The sequence below is a fragment of the Adiantum capillus-veneris genome, chromosome 5, assembly GCF_014529385.1.
Source record: "Adiantum capillus-veneris isolate H3 chromosome 5, ASM1452938v2, whole genome shotgun sequence".
In the NCBI taxonomy this organism is placed as follows: domain Eukaryota; kingdom Viridiplantae; phylum Streptophyta; class Polypodiopsida; order Polypodiales; family Pteridaceae; genus Adiantum; species Adiantum capillus-veneris.
Window position 1 is genome coordinate 165,452,158 of NC_140935.1, and position 26,223 is coordinate 165,478,380.

Sequence of the window (26,223 nt, forward strand, 5' to 3'; positions counted from 1 at the left end):
CATTTCTCAATATTCATCAGTATGGTAGGCTATGCTTATCTAAATAGATATCTAATTTATTTTCAGCCATAGATGATGATATGGTTGTGCATATGGTCGGCTTTATAGTCATTCAAATCCAAAACCATATGTGGTTATCTATGGTTGTCTGCATGGTCATTTCTTAGTAGTCATCAATTTGGTAGACCGTGCTCATATAAATGGATGTTGATTTTGCAATTAACTATAGATAACAATGTGGTCATCTATATGTTCGGCCCTATGGTGATCTATATGAGCGTATGTACGGTTGTCTCCATGGTCATATGTAAGGTCTTATACATGGACATCTTTAAGGCCTCTTGTGGCCCTCTATGGTCGCTATGGTTTTCTAAGTGGTCATTTCTCTATGATCAACAATATGGTTCATTGGAGTCATCTATATAGATGTAAACATTGCAATTCTTATGCCATATATAAAAATATAGTCAGCTCTATAATCCTCCTATATCATCCTTTATATGGGCATCAATATGTCCATCTATGTTGTAATCTCTATGGTTGTCTATGTGGACATATGTATGGTGAGCTACAACTATCTATGGTCATGAATGGTTATCTACATTGCTATCCTTTTTCCATAGACATCATCTCTATGGTTTTCCATATGACTGTATGTATGGTCAACGAAACCTCCTCTCTATAGCCTATGAAATAGCTTCAATCATTGACTCAACAATAAATACTTCATTTAAGTAATCAAAAGCCATATCAAGAATCTCATACAAATCCATGTGCAAAAAGTCTGTTGAGGCATGTAAACACGGAATTGTGATCCCAACGGTGCACTCCCAAAAATTATGGACAAAGAAATCTTTATTCATCCCATTAGCATGTGTTATCTGTGTTGATAACGAAGCGGGATAGGATATTTCAGATTCCTCCGACTTTATAGTATAGTAAATTCACCTAAAAAAACATTACTTATAAAATTCTTAAGAAGTCAGCAATATCCAAATTTGCTGATACATCCTCAAGATATCTACGTATACATCCCAATTTTGCGTGTAACTCCCTTTCTGTGCAAAAATCACGTTCTCATCTTGGACACATGTTTGCATGCCTCATACGATGCTACAATACATGTGGCAAGGTGAGATGTGTTGAGACAAAGGGTTGGATCCATAGAAGAGGGACTGATATAAGGAAAAAACTCTTGTAAAGCTTGGCCCAATGAGGCATCTTCCAAAACTAAATTAGCAATATGTGATACTTGTTTATGCCCAGAGGATATAACGAGTCTCAAGAACAAAGAAATTGGTGCATGGTCAACTGATAGCAAGCTAGATTATGACTATTTTCCTTTGAGATGTTGGCCAAGATACAAGATAGAATCTATCTAATCTCTCTAGCAACCATCTTGGCTCTCTCCAAAAACCACATAAAACTATCCTGATTAGAAAGTATGAGGCAAGGAAGACATATATCATGCATATACACCAAAACCTACAAAGAGAAATTTGTTATCAGTATCTCTCTCAGAGCGAGTGATAGAGCATAGGGTAGGTGACACAATTGCCCACCAATCCTGTGTAGCACCTACATTTTTGAAATCACCCCCAACGATCCATGAATTCACTATAGGAAATACATCCATTATCTATACCAAAAGTGAAGCCCTAGCAAGAGCGTACACACATAATTTTCATGAACGCAGAGAGAGAGAGAGAGAGAGAGAGAGAGAGAGAGAGAGAGAGAGAGAGAGAGAGAGAGAGAGAGAGAGAGAGAGAGAGAGAGAGAGAGAGAGAGAGAGAGAGAGAGAGAGAGAGAGAGAGAGAGAGAGAGAGAGAGTCTCCTAGAGAGTTTTCCATGATGTCAAATCACTATAAAAGAATGAAACTATAATCACTCATATAGGAACAAAATAACAAAGGAAAGTAGAGACAAAAAATGACACTAACATGTGTATTGGAACAATTATAGGTGCAGTTCTCACCCAGCAACTATGGTTCTTCTTTCTTCACAACCATTAGTATGAGGGGCAACAAATTGATGATTTACCCTACGAGCTTCACTAGAAATGCCCACCACACACACTTGGATGCATTCATATGGCCCTTAGCAGTGAAGTCAATCTAGATTGTGGAAAATATATCAATCAAGAGGTTTTCTACTCAAGGTTGCACCACGCACATGTTCACTACAAAGCGATCAGTTCTTTGCCATTTCTATTTAAACACCTTTTGGTGTTGTCTTTGCATATTCATGTACTCAGGTGTGTGTGGGCGCGCGCGCATGCGTGCGTGCTTGAAACAAGCATTGTCATCTCTAGGGACTTGTGCTCGGGTCTTTGTAGCATGAGAGGTCGGGCCCTCATAGGGTTCATGGTCATGATGGGTGTCTAGATGACCATCATTAGTTTAGATTTATGATCCCACATATTTTTGTTGGCACCCTGGTTTCTTGCCGCATTATTTGCAACATTTGGTTTACTATAGTGTTCCAATTGATATATCTAAAAGTAGTACTTGAGGCTTTGAAGGTGTTTTATATCGCAACCCCATCTTCTTTTAGATTGTAATCATCTGCATAGAGTAACTAAATTTCCAACATTTATTGAATGTAGAGTGATGTTTACCAAACAAGTGTACATATAAGGTTTTGTCTTTTAATCCCTCTAGAAAGCAAGAGATTAATTGCTTCTCTAATTAATCCTGTATGGAAGACATCTCAAAATATAATGCTTCAACCTATCAATCGTATCACACACTCTCTTCTTCAATTTTTCCTTCAAACTCAAGATTTAGGTCATTGGTGTTGTGTTAGATGCCAATCTTAGCGTTCTCTTCTACAGATGCACTGACCATGACTTCAAAATCATACAAAACTTGTAGAATTTGAAACCAAACAAGAGGTTTTCCTTCAAACGTAAGGCCGATTCCTTGAACCATTGTATAAACATCACTGGCATTTTTGGCATAGATCACTTAGCAAACTTGAAACACATGCTTGCGGGGATCAGTTGTCCCATTGTAACGCTTACAAAGCTTTTGGAGCCGAGGGCTTTGACCTCTTTGGAGCTGTTTCACTAGATACTCCAATGTATTTCAAGTGCTTTTTTCTTTTTGTTATCATTTGTACTATCGCTAATTATAGATCAAACTGATTTTATATATCTTGACCACAAGTACATGAATGTATCTAGCTGCCACCCCGTGGATAGATGGCTCAATTTATCTCAGCTTTCACGTTGACAATTTTGAGCTATGGAAATGAATCATTAATCCAAATTGTTTTGCAAGTTTGTGTTGCTTCCATCCAAGGGATGTGTACATTTAATTTTAATGTGATATTTGTACCATGAAAGTTATGTACGAGACATTTATGCTTCAACCTTTAGACATGCAAGGCATGGTTTCAATTCAAAATAGCTATATTTTTCTAAGACTCACAATATATTTTTGGTTTTCCATCCAAAGGATGAGATGTGTTTAGATATGAAATTCCTCATACAGGACATGTTTTTGGACTCAAAATTTTTATTCCAATACCATTGAATGGTTCTGTATAAGATAAATTTTCATAAGCAATTCAAGAAGTTGAAACATGTTGCTATAGGTAATTTTGTTTAGATTTAGCTTCCACTAAATCAAACTTTTCATTCAAGAGTTTTGTTTTCTCTTCTTGAATTGCAATATGATCAAGGGCCTTTTACTCTATCCTTTTCAAACAATCATGGATTTAATGTATGTAGCAACCTTTTATCTTTCATAGATTGAGTTAGACATACAAAGAGTTCTTGATACTTCTTACAATAAGATGACATTCATAGTTATGGTGAGTGCTATTTATAGAAAACAACATTTGAGTCAAAGAACTCTTGTTTATCAAATGGAAGTTTCTAGTCTTTAAACCATATGATGATATTTGGTATGTAATGCTCCATAATTTTAAATAGTATGCACATAAGTATAAATTTTTATTGGTCCTTAAAGAACATGGTTCCAATGATTTCTTCATGCTTCAATCCTTGTTTGTTCAAGGTACAAATAATTAGCATCTTTGTCTAATTTTGAAGGCATGGCCTTCAAAACATTTGGACATGCTCTATGAGGACACGTAATGCTTTTTATCATTTTAGCATTGCAGAGTTCGTTATACCTATGAGGTTTCCAAATTAAGATCTTATCTCCATATGATGTGGCGGTTTGCTATGATGCAAACATGTTTATACGAAATTTGCTCCATCTACAAAAATGGGACTCTTTTGAAGGATCTAATGCAAACTATGATACAAGATTCTTTTTTTGTTAGTCTAGGGTTGATGATTTTTAGCTCATATCTAGTTTATCTATGTAACTTAGTCTGCCGGTTTGTAAAGCATATTGACCAAGGGACTAGATTTGAACATTGGCAAAGTGTAAAGGTGATTTTAAGTAAAGTGAACACAATCTTTTTGAATTATGAAGTGAGCGTCGAGTGTGTTGTGTACTTATATTTAGCTATTTCTGTGATCTAATTGTATATCTCCTCACAAAGTTAGGTTTTGAATCTAGAAGTGGCGTTGTGTTCCAAAAGAAAGTCTCTCTACTCATCAATGTAAGTCACTCATTGTATTTTTGTGTTTTGTGTGTGAACTCTGCAGGTTATTTTGAGTTATAACTTGTGATTTTTCAAATTGTGATCTCTAGAATAGCTATGAATAGAGTTTGATGATACAAAGTTATGTGGTGTACTTGTTGCATAGATTGACCTGTTAAATTTAAGCCTGCTATTTGCTATCGATTTTGCATCCAACATCTTGATGAATTTGAGGCCTTAGGGTGGCATCAAATGGTCTTGCCTATCTCCATGGAAACTTTGGTTACAATGACACACCATTTGCTAATTGAAATACATGAGTTAGATTAGCAAATATAGACTCCAAAAAATCTAAAATAGAGAGAAGAATGTATTATTCTCGCATTTGTTTGAAAATGCACTTTGGTTCCTTTTCTATCGATGGCTTCCTTCCTAGGAATCATCTTTTGCATGTTAAATTATGCTTATCTTAAGCATGACCTGCTCTATGATTGGGGGTATCATCCCGCCTTTGACTTCACAGAGGCATCTTGATGTAGACATAGCCTGGTTTTGCTTTGCTATGCGCGCTCAATGTGGTATCCAAGATTATGGTAGGTTTTATTTGTCACAATAGCGAGACCAAGTTCAGTAGTCACTCCGAAAGGGAAGAGAGGAAACAAAGGAAGAAAAGGGCAAGAAAGAGGTCACCCTCTTCTCCTTCTTCTTCACCTTCCTCCTCTTCCGATGAAAGCTATGGCTATTCTCCTAGAGAATACGGGTGGGGAGGACATCGCAAATCATACCCTGCATGGCGAAGGTCACAAAAGCTAAAGAAGTTCAAGGAGGGAGGAAAGAGTATCTCATTTCTCACCTATAATGGCACTTTTGGTGCTACCGACAAAGTGTTGGCCTTCATCCAACAATTTGATGCGGCCTTTGGAGACAAGGGCTTCACAGAGTCCTCCAAGCTACACCATGTAGCTATGCACTTCCAAAAATCAGCTTGTCAATGGTGGGCTAGCCTTCATGGCAACGACAAAGCCCCAAAGACATGGAAAACTCTACGAGTTTCCATCTTGAAGCAATTCCTTCCAGGCGATGCAAATGACAAAGTGCTTATTGAATGGCGCAGCTTGAAGCGTCTCTCTCATGAGTCTATCCACAAGTATGTAAACATGTTTTGGGATTTACATCTCAACACTGTCGTCTTCTAAAAGATAGACTTTGCTGAGCAAAAGTAGCAACTCTGTGCGGGATTGCCTGAAGAGATGGCCGAATACATCAACTCTCAACGGCTTGGTTCTATCACCAAAGTAATCCATCACACCATGGTTGCTTCACATATCAATTTCCATCAAGGGGCTAGACAGAATGTCAAGCCCATGGAAAACAAAGACAAAAATGATGCAAAGGGGAAAACCAATGCTCAAAATTCTTCCCAAGGCACTTCCAACAACAACAACAACAATCGGTCCAAGGAGAAGGGAGTTTACAAAGGCAAAAACAAACTCTTTCCTGAAGATCTTGAACCTTTTCACAAGGACCATAAGTGTTTCAAGTGTGGGGAGCAAGGACATGGCTATCATTCTTGCCCGAAGAAGAATGCTCGCAATGAGACTCCTAAGGCTTCCACTGTCGAAGCTCCAAAAGAGGATGTTCATTGCGAAAGATCGTCACTTTCCTATGCTTGGAAAGGTAAGAGAGCATGATGCCTTCATCTTGTTTGACCTTGGCTCCACTCACAACTTCATATCAACGGAGTTGGCCACCAAGTTGGGCATTCAAGCTTTCGAGATGGGAGATATGGTAATGGTTGACACAGCTTTCAAGGGACAACAAGCCTTTGTTACTCCCTTGATTAGAAGTTGAGGCTTCATGTCTAAAGCTATGTCGACAAAGAAGACTTTTTCATCTCTCCTCTCCAAAATGAGGATGTTATCCTAGGGACGCTATGGTTTGATCGCATGGCTACCAACATGAAGTTCCCTGAAAGGAGAATCTACTTCACCTACAGGGGAAAGAACATGTATATAGATTCTAGTGAACGTGGTCGTACTATTCCACTTGTAACTCCTCTTGCTCTTGATAAATCAATGAAGAGATTAGTTTCTGCGTACATGATTTTTGTCAAAAGAGTCTCTAAAAGGTCCTAATGTTTCATCAAATGTAAATGATAGGAATCAAGAAGAGTTAGACTTGTCTAATTTTCTAAAAAGATTCCAAGATGTGTTCATCGATGATATCCCTATGGACTTACCTCCAAAATGAGGGGATGATGACTATCGCATTGAGCTCCTTCCAGGAAGCTCACCGCCTAACAAGCCTCCTTATCAAGTCTCACAAGCTCAAAAAGAGGAGATCATGAGGCAAGTACAATAATTGGTAGACAAAGGGATGGTGAGGCCTAGTTCCTCTCCCTTTTGTTCTCTAGTCCTTTTAGTGCAAAAGAAAGATGGTACATGCCGTATGTGTGTGGACTATCGAGCACTAAACCATATCACTATCAAAAACAGATTTCCCGTGCCTCGGGTAGAAGATTTGTTTGATAAGCTACAAGGCTATCATCAAATAAGGATAGTGGATGAAGATATCCTAAAGACCGCGTTTTGCACTACGTTTGGTCTTTATGAATATCTAGTCATGCCTTTGGCTTGACTAATGCATAAATTTTTTAGACCTTATCACAAATTCACTAGAGTGTTCTTTGATAATATCATCTTCTACTCCAAGTATTTGGAGGAACATAAGCAACATCTCCAAGTAATTTTTCAAGCATTGAGGGAGAACAACCTTTTTCTCAACCAAAAGAAAAGCGAAATTTTCCTCCAAGAGATTCAATACTTAGGTCATATTATCTCTCAAGATGGTATTTGTATGGATCCTTGAAGTTAGAGGTAATAAAAGCATGCCCTAATCAAAGGAATCTACATGAACTAAGAAGCTTTATTGGTATGTGCGCATACTATAGATGCTTAATAGCAAAATTTTCTCAAATATCAGGACCACTACATGACTTAACTAAGAAGAATGTTAAGTATGTATGGACTGCTAAGGAGCAAAATGCTTTTGATAAGCTCAAAGAAAAGCTTACCTCCCAACCAATCCTCATGCTTCCGGATCTCTCAAAGCCATTTGAGGTCCAATGCGATGCTTGTGGTGAATGCCTTGGAGTAGTCTTGCTTCAAGAAGGGCATGCTATGGCATATGAGAGTCAAAGACTCAATACCAATGAACGAGGCTTGGGGAGTTATGAGAAAGAGCTTTTAGCTGTTCTACATGCCCTAGACACATGAAGCACTATTTATTGGAGACTCCCATTTATTCTACGAGCCGACCTCCAAAGTCTCAAGTATTTCATGATGCAAACCAAGCTTTTCGACAAACAAATGACGTGGGAAAATTTTCTTTCGCAATTTAATTTCCATATTGCTCACATTGCTGGTAAGCACAATCCAGTGGCTGATGCACTTTCACGATGACCAAAAGTTAATACGGTGTCTATAGCTACTCACAATGATCTATCTTCTATGATAGATGAGTATTCTACTAACCCTAACTTTAGAGACATAATGTCAGCCCTTTCTTTTGGGAAAATAGAGGGACCATTCACCTTGCAGGATAGTTATCTTCTGCACGGCAATAGGCTATGTGTTACTTACTCCCTTCGTGAGAAAGTTATGTATGAATCCCATGCTCCTTAATATGCAGGGCAGAGAGGCATTCAACCTACTCTTCAAGGTCTCCGAGGAGTAGAAACGTATTTCTATTGGCCTACCATGAGTATGTTTCAAAATGTGTAGTATGCTAAAGACCAAGTATGATAGAGGGAAGCAAACCAGATTACTCCAACCATTTCCTATCCCAAATTCATCATGGGAGAGTATATCCATGGCTTTCATCTTTGGATTGCCCAACTATTAAGGCACACCAAATGGCAACTCTCTTCATATTGCAGATTTTCAAACACCATGGATTACCAACATCCATCGTGTCAGATAGAGATCCTAGAATGACCCATAATTTTTGGAAAGGTCTCTTTAAAAATCTAAGAACAAGATTGAATTTCTCCTCGGCCTATCACCCACAAATGGATGGCCAAATTGAGAGAGCCAATCTTACGATACTTGATCTACTAAAGACTTATGTTACGGAAGTAAATCAACGCTTAGAATGGGAAAAGTACTTACCTTGTAGAGTATGCCTACAATAATACTGTACATACTTCTATGAGAAAAGCACCTTTTGAGATCATTGAGGGAAGACCTAAAAGTCCCTTGCTACTTAAAGTACATGGGAAGATCTTCACTGCCGATGAGTATAGCCGTGACCTACAAGAATCTTTTTAAAGATTAAGGAGGCTATATCCATCTCTCAACAAAGGCAAAAAGTTGCTGCTGACAAGCACATAAGGGCCTTAACGTTCAAAGAAAATGATTGGGTCTTGCTTAAGTTTCCTAAGGCTTGATTGAGGCAAACCACGGGCAAAAATCCTACGGGCCATCAAAAGTATTATGCTAAGCTAGCAAAAAGATACTATGATCCTTTCCAAAATATGAAGCCTATCAATGAGATGGCCTACGAACCCAAGTTGCCCAACCATTGGCTCATACACAATGATTTTCATGTGTGCCTACTTAAGCCTTACAAAGGAGATCCACCAAGTGAACCAATTATTGAAGACCCTATCGAAGTTGAAGACGAAGAAGAGGTGCTACAACCCAAAGCTATTCTTCGGCATGAAGACAAAGTACTACGACATGGTAAGCTTATCCGACGGTATCTTATTAAGTTCAAAAATTATCCTTTTGAAGATGCTAGATGGATGCAAGGACTACAGTTTAAGTATGAACCTTGTCAATGCTTACAATGCTACATTAGAGTAAGCAAATGTACAAATTTCTTTTAAATGACCCATGTTTTTGTCTTATAAGAATAGTTCTCTTTTTATTTGTGCACAAATTTAAATAGTATGCATGCTTAGAATCATGTTTGTGATGACGACGTCTCTCAAACACCAAGTAGAATTTGTCACTCTATTTTGGGAGAATGAAATGGAATAAAGAGCATACATGCTTTGCGGCAGCTATGTGTCCCAAACACCAAAAGGATTAGTCACCCATCTTAGAAAGATGTCGTAGGGTAAAAAGGGATCCTCTACCCGCTAAGTAAGATTGACTAATGACTAAGGCTTTATCTCTTCTACCTCATAGTCGAGGACGACTATGATTTCAAGAGAGAGGTAATGTCATAAAATCTAATATCTAACCAACCCAAATGATTTTCTCATATTAAACTAAAAATTTAATGTGGGAGAATAAACGGGAACAAGGGTTAAGATATAGACATGTGCTTTTAGATCTATCTTAACACGGGGCCAATGGTAAAGGGGCCCCAATGAGAGATGGTCTCTCAAAGAGCAAGGCTAACCAATGGAGCATAAAGACCTTAGGGTTAGCTTCATTGAAGACCTCCAATAGTGAATGTAAAAGTCCTTTGACCTTAGGTCAGCTTGAGGTGGGAACCTGGCCCAAGCTTAAGGTGCTTGAGGTGCTTGACATGCTTGATGACTAAGGTGCTTGATGACTGAGATGCTTGAGGTGCTCGATGACTGAGATGCTTGAGGTGCTTGTCATCCTTGAGATGCTAGGGTTGTACTTGAGGTAGTAACCCGAATATTGAGGGGCTTAAGGGCCAAGCTTGTGGTGGGAACCGGGCCCAAGGTTGAGTGGCTTAAGGTGTGAAAAATTCAATACCAATCCCTACAAGGAGGGGGAGATCCCTACAAGAGGGGGATGAGAGAGAACACACACACACACACACACACACACACACACACACACACACACACACACACACACACTCACACAAGGCATGCCTAGTACAAAGAAAGAAAAAGGGACACTTGTGAAGAGCCTCCTCATGTTGCCCTCATGGTGTGCCTGAAGCTTATTGGTTGGCCACCCAAGGGGTCCAATGCTAATTTAGAAAATTTAATTAATTGTTTTAGCATTTATCAAGTCCTCTCTCTCAAAGGGGAAAGGGGAACACTTGTCCCAAGGGTACCCTTGTTACTTGACTTACCTCCTGCTTGTGATTGGCTAGGCCTGGAGGCATCCAATGAGCTTCAAGCATGAGCTACAAGGGGGGGTCGACCAAGGAAGCTAGGGGCTTGCTTAGGGGGTATACTCTACCACACACACACACACCCACACACAGACTCCTTGTGTGAAGTGCAAAGTGCAAGAGCTCCCTCTCCTTCTCCAAGCAAGTAGAGAGGTTGAGAGCCTACACCAACACTCTTGGCTATGGAATGCATATCCAACCAAGAACAATGCTTCAAATCTTAAGCTTGCCATCTTCTCCATCTTCATTACTATGCTATTATGTATGTTAGCAAGAAGAGTGATGGTAAGTGAGAAACTAATTCTTTCTCCTATGAAATGTTTCTTCTTCCTCTTTCCTACCCTCATTCCCTGCTAGCTCTCTCCACCTTCGAAGGTGCTTGAGGTCTTGGGACTGAGGCTTGGGATAATTAATGATTTCCACAAAGTTTATGTTATGCTCGTGATGCATGAAGCTGTCCATCTTCATTGCATCACCTAGGTCACAGGGAACAGAAAGATTGTATTGTAACAAGTCTCTCTTGATGGGAGAAATCATAATACAAATGCCTATTGGAGGGGGGACCGGCTCCACATAAATCCGGTCCTCAACTGTTGTCATGCTCTCTAAATTCTCTCTCGTACAAAAGTATTGTTCATGCCAAGTTAACTAAATGCTATGTTTATGTTGCTACTATCAATTATGTTCACCCGCTATGCTCACAAAGTAATTTCACAAAAGTACTCTCTCTAATTTCTGCTACTCTCAAGTTAATAGGCCAATTCCATTACATTGGTATCAGAGCATTTGGTTTCTCTTTCATGCTTAAGAAGAGAGGTCCTTAAGTAGCCTATAAATGGTTGATTTTGTTAATTATATTAGGGTAAGTGGAACTGGGATTTATTATCGGTTTTGTTGAGCCCACTATGTGGGATATGGTGCACACCTCGAGATCTTTGGACTTAATAATAGAGTCTTTTTAGACTTGCCTATGACTTTACCATTATTGAGCCATAAGAAGTCCAAAAGGAGCTAGCCCTTGGCAAGTTTGCTATGTTAGGCCTACTCCACTACTCTCTATAATTAACCACTTCGAGTTGTGGGTGTAGATACTTAAGAGCTAATTTTCAAAGGCTAAGAGGAGTGACAACTAAGGTTTTGAATTGCGAAAGCATACACTAAGTACGTACACAAATTTTATTAACATGGCTGACAATAACCAAGAGAGTAGAATGAACATTGATAGCTTTGATACTGCACATGAAGCTGCTAATGATGATGCCCCCATGTTTGTGAATTATCTTGTAACTAGGTTGCAGCAAGCTATGAGCAACCCTGATTTTCAAGCTGAAGTTACTCAACAACTTCGCGCTTATGGAATTTCCCTTCCTCTCCAAGAGGAGAGAGAGCTTAGGAGGCCTCTTGAAGAGATCCCAGAAAGAAGACTCTGTCCCATACGAGAGGAGGAATCCAAAGAGCAAGAAAGCAATGAAACTTTAAGTTCCTCTGAAGATGTGGCTCCACGAAGGCGGCGGTCTAGACGATCGCCCACTCCTCTTAAGAGGAAAAAATCAACACTTAGTCCTTCTCCTCGTCACTCCAAAAGGGAAGAGAGGAAACGAAGGAAGAAAAGGGCAAGAAGATCAACACACAATCCTTCTCCTCGTCACTCCAAAAGGGAAGAGAGGAAACAAAGGAAGAAAAGGGCAAGAAAGAGGTCACTCTCTTCTCCTTGTTCTTCACCTTCCTCCTTTTCCAATGAAAGCTATGGCTTTTCTCCTAGAGAATACAGGAGGGGAGGACATCGCAAATCATACTCTGCATGGCGAAGGTCACAAAAGTTAAAGAAGTTCAAGGAGGGAGTAAAGAGTATCAATTTTCTCACCTATGATGGCACCTTTGGTGCTACCGACAAAGTGTTGGCCTTCATCCAACAATTTGATGCGGCCTTTGGAGACGAGGGCTTCATAGAGTCCTCCAAGCTACACCATGTAGCTATGCACTTCCAAAAATCAGCTCATCAATGGTAGGCTAGCCTTCGTGGCAATGGCAAAGCCCCAAAGACATGGAAAACTCTATGAGTTCCATCATAAAGAAATTCCTTGCAAGCGATGCAAAGGACAAAGTGCTTATCAGATGGCACAGCTTGAAGCTTCTCTCTCATGATTCTATCCACAAGTATGTAGAGAAGTTTTGGGATTTACATCTCAAGTCTACTGTCTTTCAAAAGATAGAATTTGCCGAGAAAAAGCAGCAATTCTGTGTGGGATTACCTGAAGAGATGGCCAAATACATCAACTCTCAACGGCCTGGTTCTATCCCTGAAGTAATCCACCACACCATGCGTGCTTCACGTATCAATTTCCATCAAGGGGCTAGATGGAATGTCAAGCCCATGGAAAACAAAGACAAAAATGATGCAAAGGGGAAAACCAATGCTCAACAATCGGTCCAAGGAGAAGGGAGTTTACAAACGAAAAAACAAACTCTCTCCTGAAGAGCTTGAAGATTTTTGCAAGGACCATAAGTGTTTCAAGTTTGGGGAGCAAGGACATGGCTATCGTTCTTGCCCCAAGAAGAATGCTCGCAATGAGACTCCTAGGGCTTCCACCATCGAAGCTCCAAAAGAGGATGTTCATTTTGCAAAGGATAATCACTTTCTATGCTTGGGGAAAGGTAAGAGAGCATGATTCCTTAGTCTTGTTTGACCCTGGCTCTGCTCACAACTTCATATCAACGGACTTGGCCACCAAGTTGGGCATTCAAGCTTTCGAGATGGGAGACATGGTAATGGCTGACACAACTTTCAAGGGACATCAAGCCTCCGTTACTCCCTTGATTGGGAAGTTGAGGCTTCATGTCCAAAGCTATGTCGACAAAGAAGACTTTTTCATCTCTCCTCTCCAACATGAGGATGTTATCCTAGGGTTGCCATGGTTTGATTGCATGGCTACCAATATGAAGTTCCCTGAAAGGAGAATCTACTTCACCTACAGGGAAAAGAACATGTATATATATGCTAGTGAGCGTGGTCGCACTATTCCACTTGGAAATCCTCCTGCTCTTGATAAATCAATGAAGAGCTTAGTTTCTACGTACATGATTTTTGTCAAAGAGTCTCTAAAAGATCTTAATATTTCATCAAATGTAAATGATAGGAATCAAGAATAGTTAAACTTGTCTAATTTTCTAAAAGGATTCCAAGATGTGTTCATTGATGATATCCCTATGGACTTACCTCCAAAACAAGGGGATGATGACCATCACATTGAGCTCCTTCCAGGAAGCTCACCGCCTAACAAGCCTCCTTATCGAGTCTCACAAGCTCAACAAGAGGAGATCATGAGGCAAGTAGAGGAATTGGTAGACACAGGGATGGTGAGGCCTAGTTCCTCTCCCTTTTGTTCTCTAGTCCTTTTAGTGCAAAAGAAAGATGGTACACACCGTATGTGTGTGGACTATCAAACACTAAACCATATCACTATCAAAAACAAATTTCCCATGCCTCGTGTAGAAGAGTTGTTTGATAAGCTACAAGGCTCTACCTACTTCAGTAGGATTGACCTTAAAAGTGGCTATCATCAAATAAGGATAGTAGATGAAGATCTCCTAAAGACCATGTTTTGCACTACGTTTGATCTTTATGAATATCTAGTCATGCCTTTTGGCTTGACTAATGCACCAGCTACGTTCAATCGTCTAATGGAGAAAATTCTTAGACCTCACAACAAATTCAATGGAGTGTTCTTTGATGATATCATCATCTACTCCAAGTCTTTGGAGGAACATAAGCAGCATCATTAAGTGATTTTTCAAGCATTGAGGGAGAACAAGCTTTTTCTCAACCAAGAGAAAAGCGAATTTTTTACTCCAAGAGATTCAATACTTAGGTCAGATTATCTCTCAAGATGGTATCCGTATGGATCCATTGAAGTTAGAGGTAATAAAAGCATGGCCTAATCCAAGGAATCTACATGAGCTAAGAAGCTTTACTGGTATGTGCGCATACTATAGATGCTTCATAGCAAAATTCTCTCAAATAGCAGGACCACGACATGACTTAACTAAGAAGAACATTAAGTATGTATGGACTGCTAAGGAGCAAAATACTTTTGATAAGCTCAAAGAAAAGCTTACCTCCCAACCAGTCCTCATGCTTCCGGATCTCTCAAAGCCATTTGAGGTCCAATGTGATGCTTGTGGTGAATGCCTTGGAGTAGTCTTGCTTCAAGAAGGGCATGCCATACCATATGAGAGTCGAAGACTCAATACCAATGAACGAGGCTTGGGGAGTTATGAGAAACAGCTTTTAGCTGTTCTACATGTCCTAGACACATGGAAGCACTATTTATTGGGGACTCCATCTATTCCATGAACCGACCACCAAAGTCTCAAGAATTTCATGACGCAAACCAAGCTTTTCGACAAATAAATGAGGTGGGCAAATTTTCTTTCACAATTTAATTTCCATATTCCTCACATTGCTGGTAAGCACAATCAAGTGGCCGATGCACTTTCACGACGACCAAAAGTTAATGCGGTGTCTATATCTACTCACAATGATCTATCTTCTATGATAGATGAGTATGCTAATGACCCTGACTTTAGAGACATAATGTTAGCCCTTGCTTTGGGGAAGAAAGAGGAACCATTCACCTTGCAGGATGGTTATCTTGTGCACTGCAATAGGGTATGTGTTACTTATTCCCTTCGTGAGAAAGTTATGTATGAATCCCATGCTTCTCCCTATGCGGGTTATAGAGGCATTCAACCTACTCTTCGAGGAGTAGAAACGTATTTCTATTGGCCTACCATGAAAGTGGACATACAAGAGTATGTTTCAAAATGTGTAGTATGCCAAAAGACCAAGTATGATAGAGGGAAGCAACCTGGATTACTCTAGCCATTGCCTATCCCAGATTCACCATGGGAGAGTATATCCATATGTTTCATCTTTGGATTGGCCAAGTCTATCCTTGGGAATACGGGAATATGGACAATAGTCGACAAGTTTAGTAAGAAAGTACACTTTATTCCTATCAAAAAGACTATTAAGGCACCAAATGGCAACTCTCTTCATATCATAGATTTTCAAACACCATGAATTACCAACATCCATCGTGTCAGATAGAGATCCTAGAATGACCGGTAATTTTTGGAAAGGTCTCTTTGAAAATCTAGGAACAAGATTGAATTTCACCTCGGCCTGTCACCCACAAAACAAATGGCCAAAGTGAGATAGCCATTCTTACTATACTCGATCTACTAAAGACTTATGTTATAGAAGTAGATCAATGCTCACAATGGGAAAAGTACTTACCTCTTGTAGAGTATGCCTACAATAAAACTCTACATACTTCTATAAGAAAAGCACCTTTTGAGATCATTGAGGGAAGACCTAAAAGTCCCTTGCTACTTAAAGTACATGGGAAGATCTTCGATGTTGATGAGTTTAGCCATGACCTACAAGAATCTTTTCAAAAGATTAAGGAGGCTATATCCATCTCTCAACAAAGGAAAAAAGTTGCTGCTGACAAGCACGGAAGGGCCTTAACGTTCAAAGAAAATGGTTGGGTCTTGCTTAAGTTTCCTAAGGCTCGATTGAGGCAAACCACGGGCAAAAAATCCTACGGGCCATCAAAAGTATTATGCTAAGCTAGCAAAAAGAGACTATGGCCCTTTCCAAATTTTGAAGCCTATCAATGAGACGGCCTACCAACTCAAGTTGCCCAACCATTGGCTCATACACAATGCTTTGCATGTGAGCCTATTCAAGCCCTACAAAGGAGATCCACCAAGTGAACCAATTATTGAAGACCCTCCCAAAGTTAAAGACCAAGAAGAGGTGCTACAACCCAAGCTATTCTTCGGCATAAAGATAAGGTACTACGACATGGAAAGATTATCAGACGCTATCTTATTAAGTTCAAAAAGTATCCTTTTGAAAATGCTAGATGGATGCAAGGAATACAACTTAAGGATAGTATGAACCTTGTCAATGCTTACAATGCTACATTAGAGTACCCAAAGGTACAAATTTCTTTTAAATGACCCATGTTTTTGTCTTATAAGACTAGTTCTCTTTTTATTTGTGCACAAATTTAAATAGTATGCATGTTTAGAATCATGTTTGTGATGACGACGTCTCTCAAACACCAAGTAGAATTTGTCACTCTACTTTGGGAGAATGAAATGGACTAAAGAGCATACATGCCTTGCGGCAGCTATGTGGTCCAAGTACCAAATGGATTAGTCACCCATCTTGGAAAGATGTCGTAGGGTAAAAAGGGATCCTCTACCCGCTAAGTAAGATTGACTAATGACCAAGGCTTTATCTGGCCCAAGCTTGAGGGGCTTAAGGGCCAAGCTTGTGGTGGGAACTGGGACCAAGGTTGAGTGGCTTGAGGTGTGCAAAAGTCAATACCAATCCCTACAAGGAGGGGGCAAGCCCTACAAGAGGCGGGATGAGAGAGAACACACACACACACACACACACACTCACACAAGGCATGCCTAGTACAAAGAAAGCAAAAGGGACACTTGTCAAGTTCCTCCTCATGTTGCCCTCATGGTGTGCCTGAAGCCTATTGGTTGGCCACCCAAGGGGTCCAATGATAATTCAGAAGATTCAATTAATTGTTTTAGCATTTATCAAGTCCTCTCTCTCAAAGGGGAAAGGGGGACACTTGTCCCAAGGCTACCTTTGTTACTTGATTTACCTCCTGTTTGTGATTGGCTAGGCCTGGAAGCGTCCAATGAGCTTCAAGCATGAGCTACAAGGGGGGGGGGGGGAGGGGGGGGGGCGACCAAGGAAGCTAGGGGCTTTCTTAGGGGGTATACTCTCCCCCCCCCCCCCCATACACACACACACACACACAGACTCATTGTGTGAAGTGCAAAGTGCAAGAGCTCCCTCTCCTTCTCCAAGCAAGTAGAGAGGTTGAGAGCCTACACCAACACTCTTGGCTATGGAATGCAAATCCAACCAAGAACCATGGTTCAATGCTTAAGCTTGCCATCTTCTCTATTTTCATTACTATGCTATTATGTATGCTAGCAAGAAGAGCGATGATAAGTGAGGAACTAATTCTTTCTCCTATGAAATGTTTCTTCTTCCTCTTCCCTACCCTCATTCCATGCTAGCTCTCTCCACCTTCGAAGGTGTTTGAGGTCTTGGGACTGAGGCTTGGGATAGTTAATGTTTTCCACAAAGTTTATGTTATGCTCATGATACATGAAGCTTTCCATCTTCATTGCATCACCTAGGTCACAAAGAACACAAAGATTGTATTGTAACAAGTCTCTCTTGATGGGAGAAATCATTATACAAATGCCAATTGGAGGAAGGACCGGATCCACATAAATCCGGTCCTCAACTATTGTCATGTTCTCTAAATTCTCTCTGTTGCAAAAGAATTGTTCACACCAAAGCTAACTAAATGCTATGTTTATGTTGCTACTATCAATTATGTTCACCCACTATTCTCACAAAATAATTTCGCAAAAGTACTCTCTCTAATTTCCACTACTCTCAAGTTAATAGGCCAATTTCATTACATCTTGGCTTTGTATGATAGGAAGTATGGCTCTATCAAAGCTTACAGATTTGATGAGGCCTATCAGCACATGGAGTGGCCAGACGGCGACATCCAACGCTCGCAACATTGTATGGATGGAGCTAGTGCGAGGTAAACAAAAAATTGTGCTTGTTGATGCTGAAAACAGACTGCGCATTTTTGAACTTGCTTCTTCTATGATGAGAGCCATGCATATTATTCTACCAGGGCCAATCAAGAAAGCTTGCATCACTCTTGATGCATCTTGCTTGATAGTATTTTTGACCGACACAAATTCGCATGGCAGAAAAAATGGATGAAAATGACGAGTCTAACAATGTTCATGCTTACCTAGAACTCTCCCAGATTTTAGCCCATGTATACTTGCTAGATGTGGCTTGGACTCTACATATGGTTGGAGTCATCTTCTGGCCTCAGTCAGTTGCCGTCTTTACGATCCTTGGACACAATGACCACCTCCTTAAGGAAGAGTTTAACCCCTTTACAGGTAGTCTTCTATTGATATGCCCCTCTTCTCGGAGAATGTGGATATTTAGGAGACGTACTATGTTTCTAGCCTCTAGATTTATGTACGATAGGTTAAGTATCTCATCACGTGAGACATCTCATCTTCCCTATCATTCCCTCCCTCTGTTGTGGCCAACAATAAGCTCTTCCACAGCTTTCGAACAGAAGTTGTCACATGTTTTTGTAGCTTAGAGAGCTTGCTTCTCACCTTCAATGTCTTCAAGCAACCACTCCTTGCAATGGCGACCATGAACTTGAACACTCTGAGGCTTCTTAACCGGGCTCTAGTGATGTAAGCAACCTTATTCCATCACAATTATGCTCTCTATCCTCAACCTTGGAGAAGATGTTGCTCTTCAAAAAATGAGTTTGCACAAGAAATTCCATCTCCCCTCCCTGACTGGCCTTGATTGATCCAAACATCAACTAACATGTTGTGTTGCTTTTATCATCTCAAAAATCCTTGGTTTGATTATACATCGAGGATAATTTTGTGAGAAAGAAACCTTTAAGCTCATTATAAATGTTTTGGTAAAGCTAGCTTAGATTGATGTGCTTTTCATTAGCAGGCCTCATGATTTTATCACTTGTTAAAAGGTTCATCAGTTGCAGGCAATAATGGGTTGCTTGGTGCCATGAGCGTGGAGTTAGGGTTTTGAGGGACGTTGTTCCCTTGGATACCTTGTCTTGGGAGGTGGATGGTTGGAATGAAGTGGGGTGAGTTTTTTGAGACCATTATAAATTTTCTTTCCTGGTTGCGTCTTTTTATGGTACCTAGGGTTAGGGTGTTATGTAGTGCAGCTACAATCTCCATCGCTGTGTCAGATGATTTGCATGCATGACTCTCTCTTTCTCACTATTGTTTTGCATGGAGTTCTCTCTCTCTCTCTCTCTCTCTCTCTCTCTCTCTCTCTCTCTCTCTCTCTCTCTCTCTCTCTCTCTCTCTCTCTCTCTCTCTCTCTCTCTCTCTCTCTCTCTCTCTCTCTCTCTCTCGCACGCATGGCTCCCGATACTCTGTTGGCCCTACCTGCTAAGGTCCTTTTGGGGCGGTAGAGGAGAAGCACACTTACGAGTGTGGCTGAGGTGGGAAAGAGCAATTTGTTTGTGCAGACTTTGCAAACCATGGGAAGGTGGGGGGAATAGGCAAGCTGCCTACAGGTTTTCTGAGGCTCGCAAAGAGGGAGGGAAAGCATGCTAAGGAGGCAAAGCCGATGGGCATGAGAGGAATCCGCAAGAGGGGAGAAGAGATCTGGGACAATAATACGCCCAATTGGTTTTCATCATTGGTGGTAGAGGGGCATGCGGGTGCACATCTGTGTTGGAGAAGTAAAAAGGTTTTCTCCTTTTGTGTGAGGGTGAGAGAGGCAGAGAGGGCACACTTTGCTAGCAAGGGAAGAGCAAGAGGTGGGCAAAGAGGGTCGTAGAGCTGAAGATGCCTACAAAGAGCAAGTGGTGTTTGTTGTTGGCACCGTTGTTCTTCTTTGGAAAGTTCGATAACGTATCAGCTTTGGCCAAGGATCTATCAAGATTCCATTGGATATTTGTGGCAAACAAAGGCATCGATGATCATCTCATTGGCATAATGATTTGGTGTGTTTTTCATGAGTGTGGTGCTTGGTAGCACTGGTATGAGAGCACCGGAGTCCTACTACATTGTTGTGTCATCTATGCCCAACACATTTTGGTGATCTCATGGTTGCTTTGTGACTTTTAGGGTTCATGAGCGAGAGATGCATTCGTTGTTTTTTAATGCAACATAAGAAGAGGTATCTTGCTGCCTCTTTCAGTGTGTCAAAAGTGGCCAAAATCTGGTTAAAGGTGGTTTTCTTGCTTGCTGATGTATCATATGAGGAGGGGCAATATTGTTAGACAAGGGGAACTAGAACCTAGGAGTCCACCTCCCAATCACCCACTATATAGCATGGCTCCTAGTCCTTTGCTCTAGTTGGACTCCCTTTCCACACTGCCTAGCCCGACCTTGCCCTTGTCTAGTCCGGCCTTGCCGTTGTCCTGACATTACTCCCCCTTAAAGAAGAGTTTTTGTCATCGTGGGAAATGTCTTCTTAAGAATACTAATGTTTTCCCAAGTGGCACCTTCCTTAGGTCGATCTTTCCGCTTGATTAAGGCTTGTTGACGTACATGATGACGTGTACGTAACTCATGATAATCGAGAACACGTTCAGGTTCATGCGGTAAGGTAGGAGGTTCAATGAAATCAACCAAAATTTGTTGGTCAATGACATTGTTGTCCCCATGTAACCGCTTACGTAAACGGCTAACATGAAACACCGGATGAATACGAGAATGTGTAGGTAGCAGTAATTTGTAGGCACGATCACCTACTCGCTTGAGTATTTTTAAAGGCCCACAATATCGAGGAGATAATTTAGGTGTTGGCCCAATTTTCAGACTTTTTGAATGTTCTGGCACATGTAAAAATACTTCCTCCCCTTCCTCGAATGTAACTTGCTGACGTTTCTCATTAGCATACTTCTTATATCGAACCTGCGCTTGGCGGACATTCTGACGAGCGAGTTTCAACATATCCATGTGGTCTTGGAGAAAATCCTTAACCTGTTGAAGCTTTTCGATTGCCAACCCCACCGTAACAGGTGACCTAGGTTGAAACCCATACATGAGCATGAAAGGACTAAATCCAATCGTGACATGCTTAGCACTGTTGTAGGAAAACTCGAGAATAGGTAAGTATTCTTCCCAGTCTGACTGTTTTTTGCTGACGTATGCTCTTAGCATATCCTCTAGCACTTGGTTAACTCATTCAGTCTGACCATCTGTTTTTGGATGATGGAATGTACTGAGGTTTAATTGTGTACCCAATCGTTTAAATACAGCCCTCCAAAAGTGCCTGTTAAACTTGGGATCACGATCACTGACAATGTTACTTGGCAAACCATACAACTTGTATAGGTTGTCCACAAATAACTTGGCTAGTTCTGGTGTCTTAACCATTGATTTGGTTGGAATAAACTTACATAGTTTAGTCAACCGGTCTACTACCACCCATATCGAGTCATGACCTCGTAGAGTGGTTGGTAAACCCACCATACAGATACTTTCTCATTTTCCATTCATAATCTCCAAAGGATGTAAGAGTCCTCCTGCTTTCAGGCGCTCTGCTTTGTTAACTTGACATTTTTGGCAATGCAAGACATAAGCTTGAACAAAGCCATGTATGCCTGGCCAGTAAAACTGTCGTCGAACGAGAGAATAAGTTTTTCTAATACCCGGGTGCCCTGCACTTGGACTATCATGACATTCATAAAGAATTTGGTGCCAAATGTCTGTGTCCATCGATACACAAACTCTCCCCTTATGGAGTAGGTACCCATTGTCCATGGTGAAATGCTTCCATCGCTGTAGTTCATCACTCAATAGAGGAGAACTAGGTGTGGAGGTTAATGTTACACTACCATCATTGGAGTGAAAAGGATCCCTCATTTGTACATGGCTCCACACTTTGGAATATGCTTCATCATGCTCATATTTGCCTTTGAGAGAATCCAAAAATTCACTGCGAAGTTCCGTTGATCTCCGGCATACGACTTAGAGCGTCAGCCACCACATTGTATCGCCCTTTACGATATCGGAGCTTGGCGTCATATTCTTGAAGAATCTCGGCCCACCTGGCATTCTGACACTTCAAATCCGTTTGTTGTGTAAACCATTTGATGCTTTCATGGTCAAACACAATCTCAAACTGAGCACCATACAGATAATGCCACCACGTTTTTAAGGCAGACATTATTGCATAGAGTTCGTGCTCATAATAAGCAGAGTAGTTTTGCTGAGCTGCATCAAGCTTCTTGCTTTCAAATGCAATTGGTCGTCCGTCTTGTAACAGGACTGCTCCAATAGCACGGTTACTAGCATCCGTTTCCAAAACAAATGGTTTCAAAGGATCTACAATAGCTAGTATGGGAGCTGTAGCTAATGCATCCTTGAGCGTATCGAAACTGTGTTGTTGAGCGGGTCCCCATTGAAAAGCTTTACCTTTGTCTTTCAATTGATCCGTCATGGGAACAACAATATTAGCGTAGTTTTTAATGAACCTGCCAGTAAAAACCTGCAAATCCTAAAAAAATATGTAACTCTTCCAAATTTTTAGGAAAAAGCCATTGTCGGATTGTATCCACTTTGTATTGATCCATATGTAGCCCATTAGCTGAAATAACATGCCCCAGATAGTGAATTTCGTCTTTCAGAAAATTACACTTAGATTCCTTGGCATATAATTTATTTGTTTGTAACAACTCGAACACTTGCCTAAGATGTTGTAAGTGTTCTTCTTCAGAAGCATTGTAGACTAGAATGTCATCGAGGAAAACGATGAAAAATTTGCCCAAGTACGGCTTCAAGACACTATCCATCAGTGTCATGAATGTTGCGGGCGCATTGGTTAACCCAAAGGGCATCACCAAGAACTCGTAGTGTCCAAACCTCGTTCAGAATGCAGTTTTGGGTATATTAGCAAGTCGAATGCGGACTTGGTGATAACCTTACCGCAAGTCTACTTTTGTAAAAATGCGAGCATGAGTGAGTTTTTCGAACAACTCATCCACTCGTGGCAATGGGTACTTGTTCTTAACCGTAACCACATTTAAGCCACGATAGTCTACGCACATGCGCATACTGCCATCTTTTTTCTTCACTAATAGGATAGGAGAAGCCCATGGTGAAGAACTGGGTTGTATAAACCCTCTGCTAAGGTAGTCAGCAAGCTGACGTTCCACCTCAGCAACTTCAAAGTAACTCATACGGTAGGGCGGTATACTGAAAGGTTTACACCCTGCAACCGCGTCGATGCTATGTTTCACTGATCGTGTTGGCGGTAATCGTGGTGGCAAATCATTAGGAAAAACATCTTGAAATTCCTTTAATAATTTTTGTAACTCACTAGCAACATTTGCTTGTTTGGAAGTAGCCATTGGTGGAAGAGATGAGAGAGAAGCATGCGGCGTTGACGAATGTTTAACAGATTCAATGTTGGAGAGAAAATGAGACAATGAGTAACACAAGAAAACTTGATCTATTTCATTATTAGAAACGAGCTGCATAAGCTTAGTGGTACATATCAATGGTGAAGAAGGTACATCCTTCTCTCCTAACAACAACACATGTGCGCCATGGTTCGAACATCAAGCTGTTGTGCTCATAGCTACGCTTCAGTGATGGTCCTAGGCTATGCAACCACTCCGTACCAAGGACCACGTCTGCCCTCTCCATGTTCATAACCTGAAAATCCAAGGATGTGGAGTAACCTTGTACTTCCAACGGAACAGTTTGGACTTGAGTATCCCGGATTTTGGTATCATGTCCATTCATCATTGCTATCTTGTAGCGTTGGTACTCAGAGTTTGAGGCAATTTGAGTTTTTTCACCAATCGGTAATTGATGAAATTGTGAGTAGCACCGTCATCTACCAAGATGCGCACCTTGTGCCCTTGCAGAGATCCGTGCATACCTACTAACTCATGTGGTCCGAAGGTCTGTTGCCACATGGAAGCTGTGAGACAGCATTCATGCACCACCTTGGTGTGTGTTACTTCCACTGTAGAGAATCGTGAGGAGGACTCAAGAGGCAGCAGTTGCATCATGTGCACTGCTTTCTCCTTGCCATGCCGCAAATTTCCCCTTGGGAAAATCCTTTTTGCCATGACCGCTTCATAAACATTGAAAACATAATTTCTCTTTCTTAGCTTTATCAAAGTCCTCATGAGAGAGAGGACTTCTGGACCCCTTGGGTTTTTTAGATGCTTCTGAATTGGCTACTATAAATTTTCTTTTATTGTGCCCATACTGTGTGCGTGTATTACCATGTGTATTAGCAAACACGTGAGTATTATGTGCTTTCTTTTCATCTGGATCATCGTGAATATGTGCTTTCACTATGGCTTCCTCAAGTGTTTTAGGGTCTTGGGTCTTGACGTGCTTCTTAAGCTTTGGTATCAGACCTCGTATAAATCCCCGTACTTGCTGAAAGTTATCTAAGCCCTCCAACTTGGGGATAACATCCCGATAGTGAGATATATATTCAAGTAATGATGGGTATTGGTGCATGGAACACGTGTCCCAAGCCATCCAATTCCGATCTGCCTCATTTGTGAGCAAAAATTCTTTGCGAAACATAGCTTCAAAAGTTGCCCAACTTTGTGGTATGGTATTCTTCTCCTTGAGAGACATCCACCATTTGTAGGCCTTGCCTTCCAGAGTTAGGCTCGTTTGCAGTGCTCTGACTGTGTCCGGACTATGCCGTAAGGCATGAATTCCATCCCACTTGCTGAGAAAGATATTCACTGCATCCTTATTGCGGCCTTAGTCTTATCCCTTAAAAGTCAGTGGTTTGGTGTTTTTCAAAAACTCATCCACCTCTTTTGCAGTGAGAGTGTGCAAAGTATCAGCAATTGGACCTTGTCCTTGATTAGAAGGGCCTTGCCCCTGTGTAGCAATGTGCTCATGCATGTGTGTGTCAGCAAGACCCTTGGACTGCTGTTGCATTAATTGAATCACCAATGTGGATAATTTAGTGACATTTTCATTTAAAGATTTAAAATCTCCTTCCATAACTGATATGCATGTCTGAAGTGCACGAAATTCTTGAATGTCGAGCAATTTATAATTGTCATCACCTACCTTAGCATCGCGGGTACTCTCCTTGAGAGCATCTGGCCGTGGGCCATCATGGGCAGGATCAGGCGTACTTTGCTCAAAATCAAAAGTCATATTGATATCTGAATCCATGGCGACACCGTGCGGTGCAAGGAATAGTCAGAAAAATACATGTGATTGAGAGCACTTGCAAAGTTTAATTAGCCTTGCTAATCCCGTCGAAGTCGACATTATCCAAGTGGAAATCGATCCGAAATGTCCGCCGTGTAGGGATCCTTAATCCATTGTAGCCGAATCGATTATGCGTTCGATCGTAATCGATTTTGAAAAATAATGCCACTTTGAACTCCCCTTGAGATGCTTTTATTAAACTTTTGAGTTTCTGCCGATAATATGCAGAGAATGTGTGTGTTGAAGTATTTGCCGGCCATGTCAATATGCCGCCTCGCCGAAGCTTCACAAGAGGGAGGGGGGGATACCCCACTGTGGGTACCGTCCCTAGCTTGTTAAAAAGAAACTTTGGCCACTAACCCTCAAGGGGTTGGGCGCCCGTCGGGTGTGTACTTGGAGTTGCTCACTGGCTATGGCCCCCTGCAAACAGCGCGAGGGGTTGAGCAAAGCTCCCCCCGCCTCGTATGGTGCTCGTCTCCGCCTGCTACAGGCACGGGAAAAGCTCCCCCCACCGGTGCGATGCCGTAGAGCCCGCAAGGGTGTATTTTGGTGGAGGTCACCGACATGCGGCTTCTCCTTGCAAGGGCTATTGCCCACGCCTTTTGGCTTGTCATCCTCCTCACAGGGGGTGAACTCCACGGCCCCTTGAACCCGACATGCAAAGAAGCATGCAAAAAACCATGGCTCCTAGCCCTT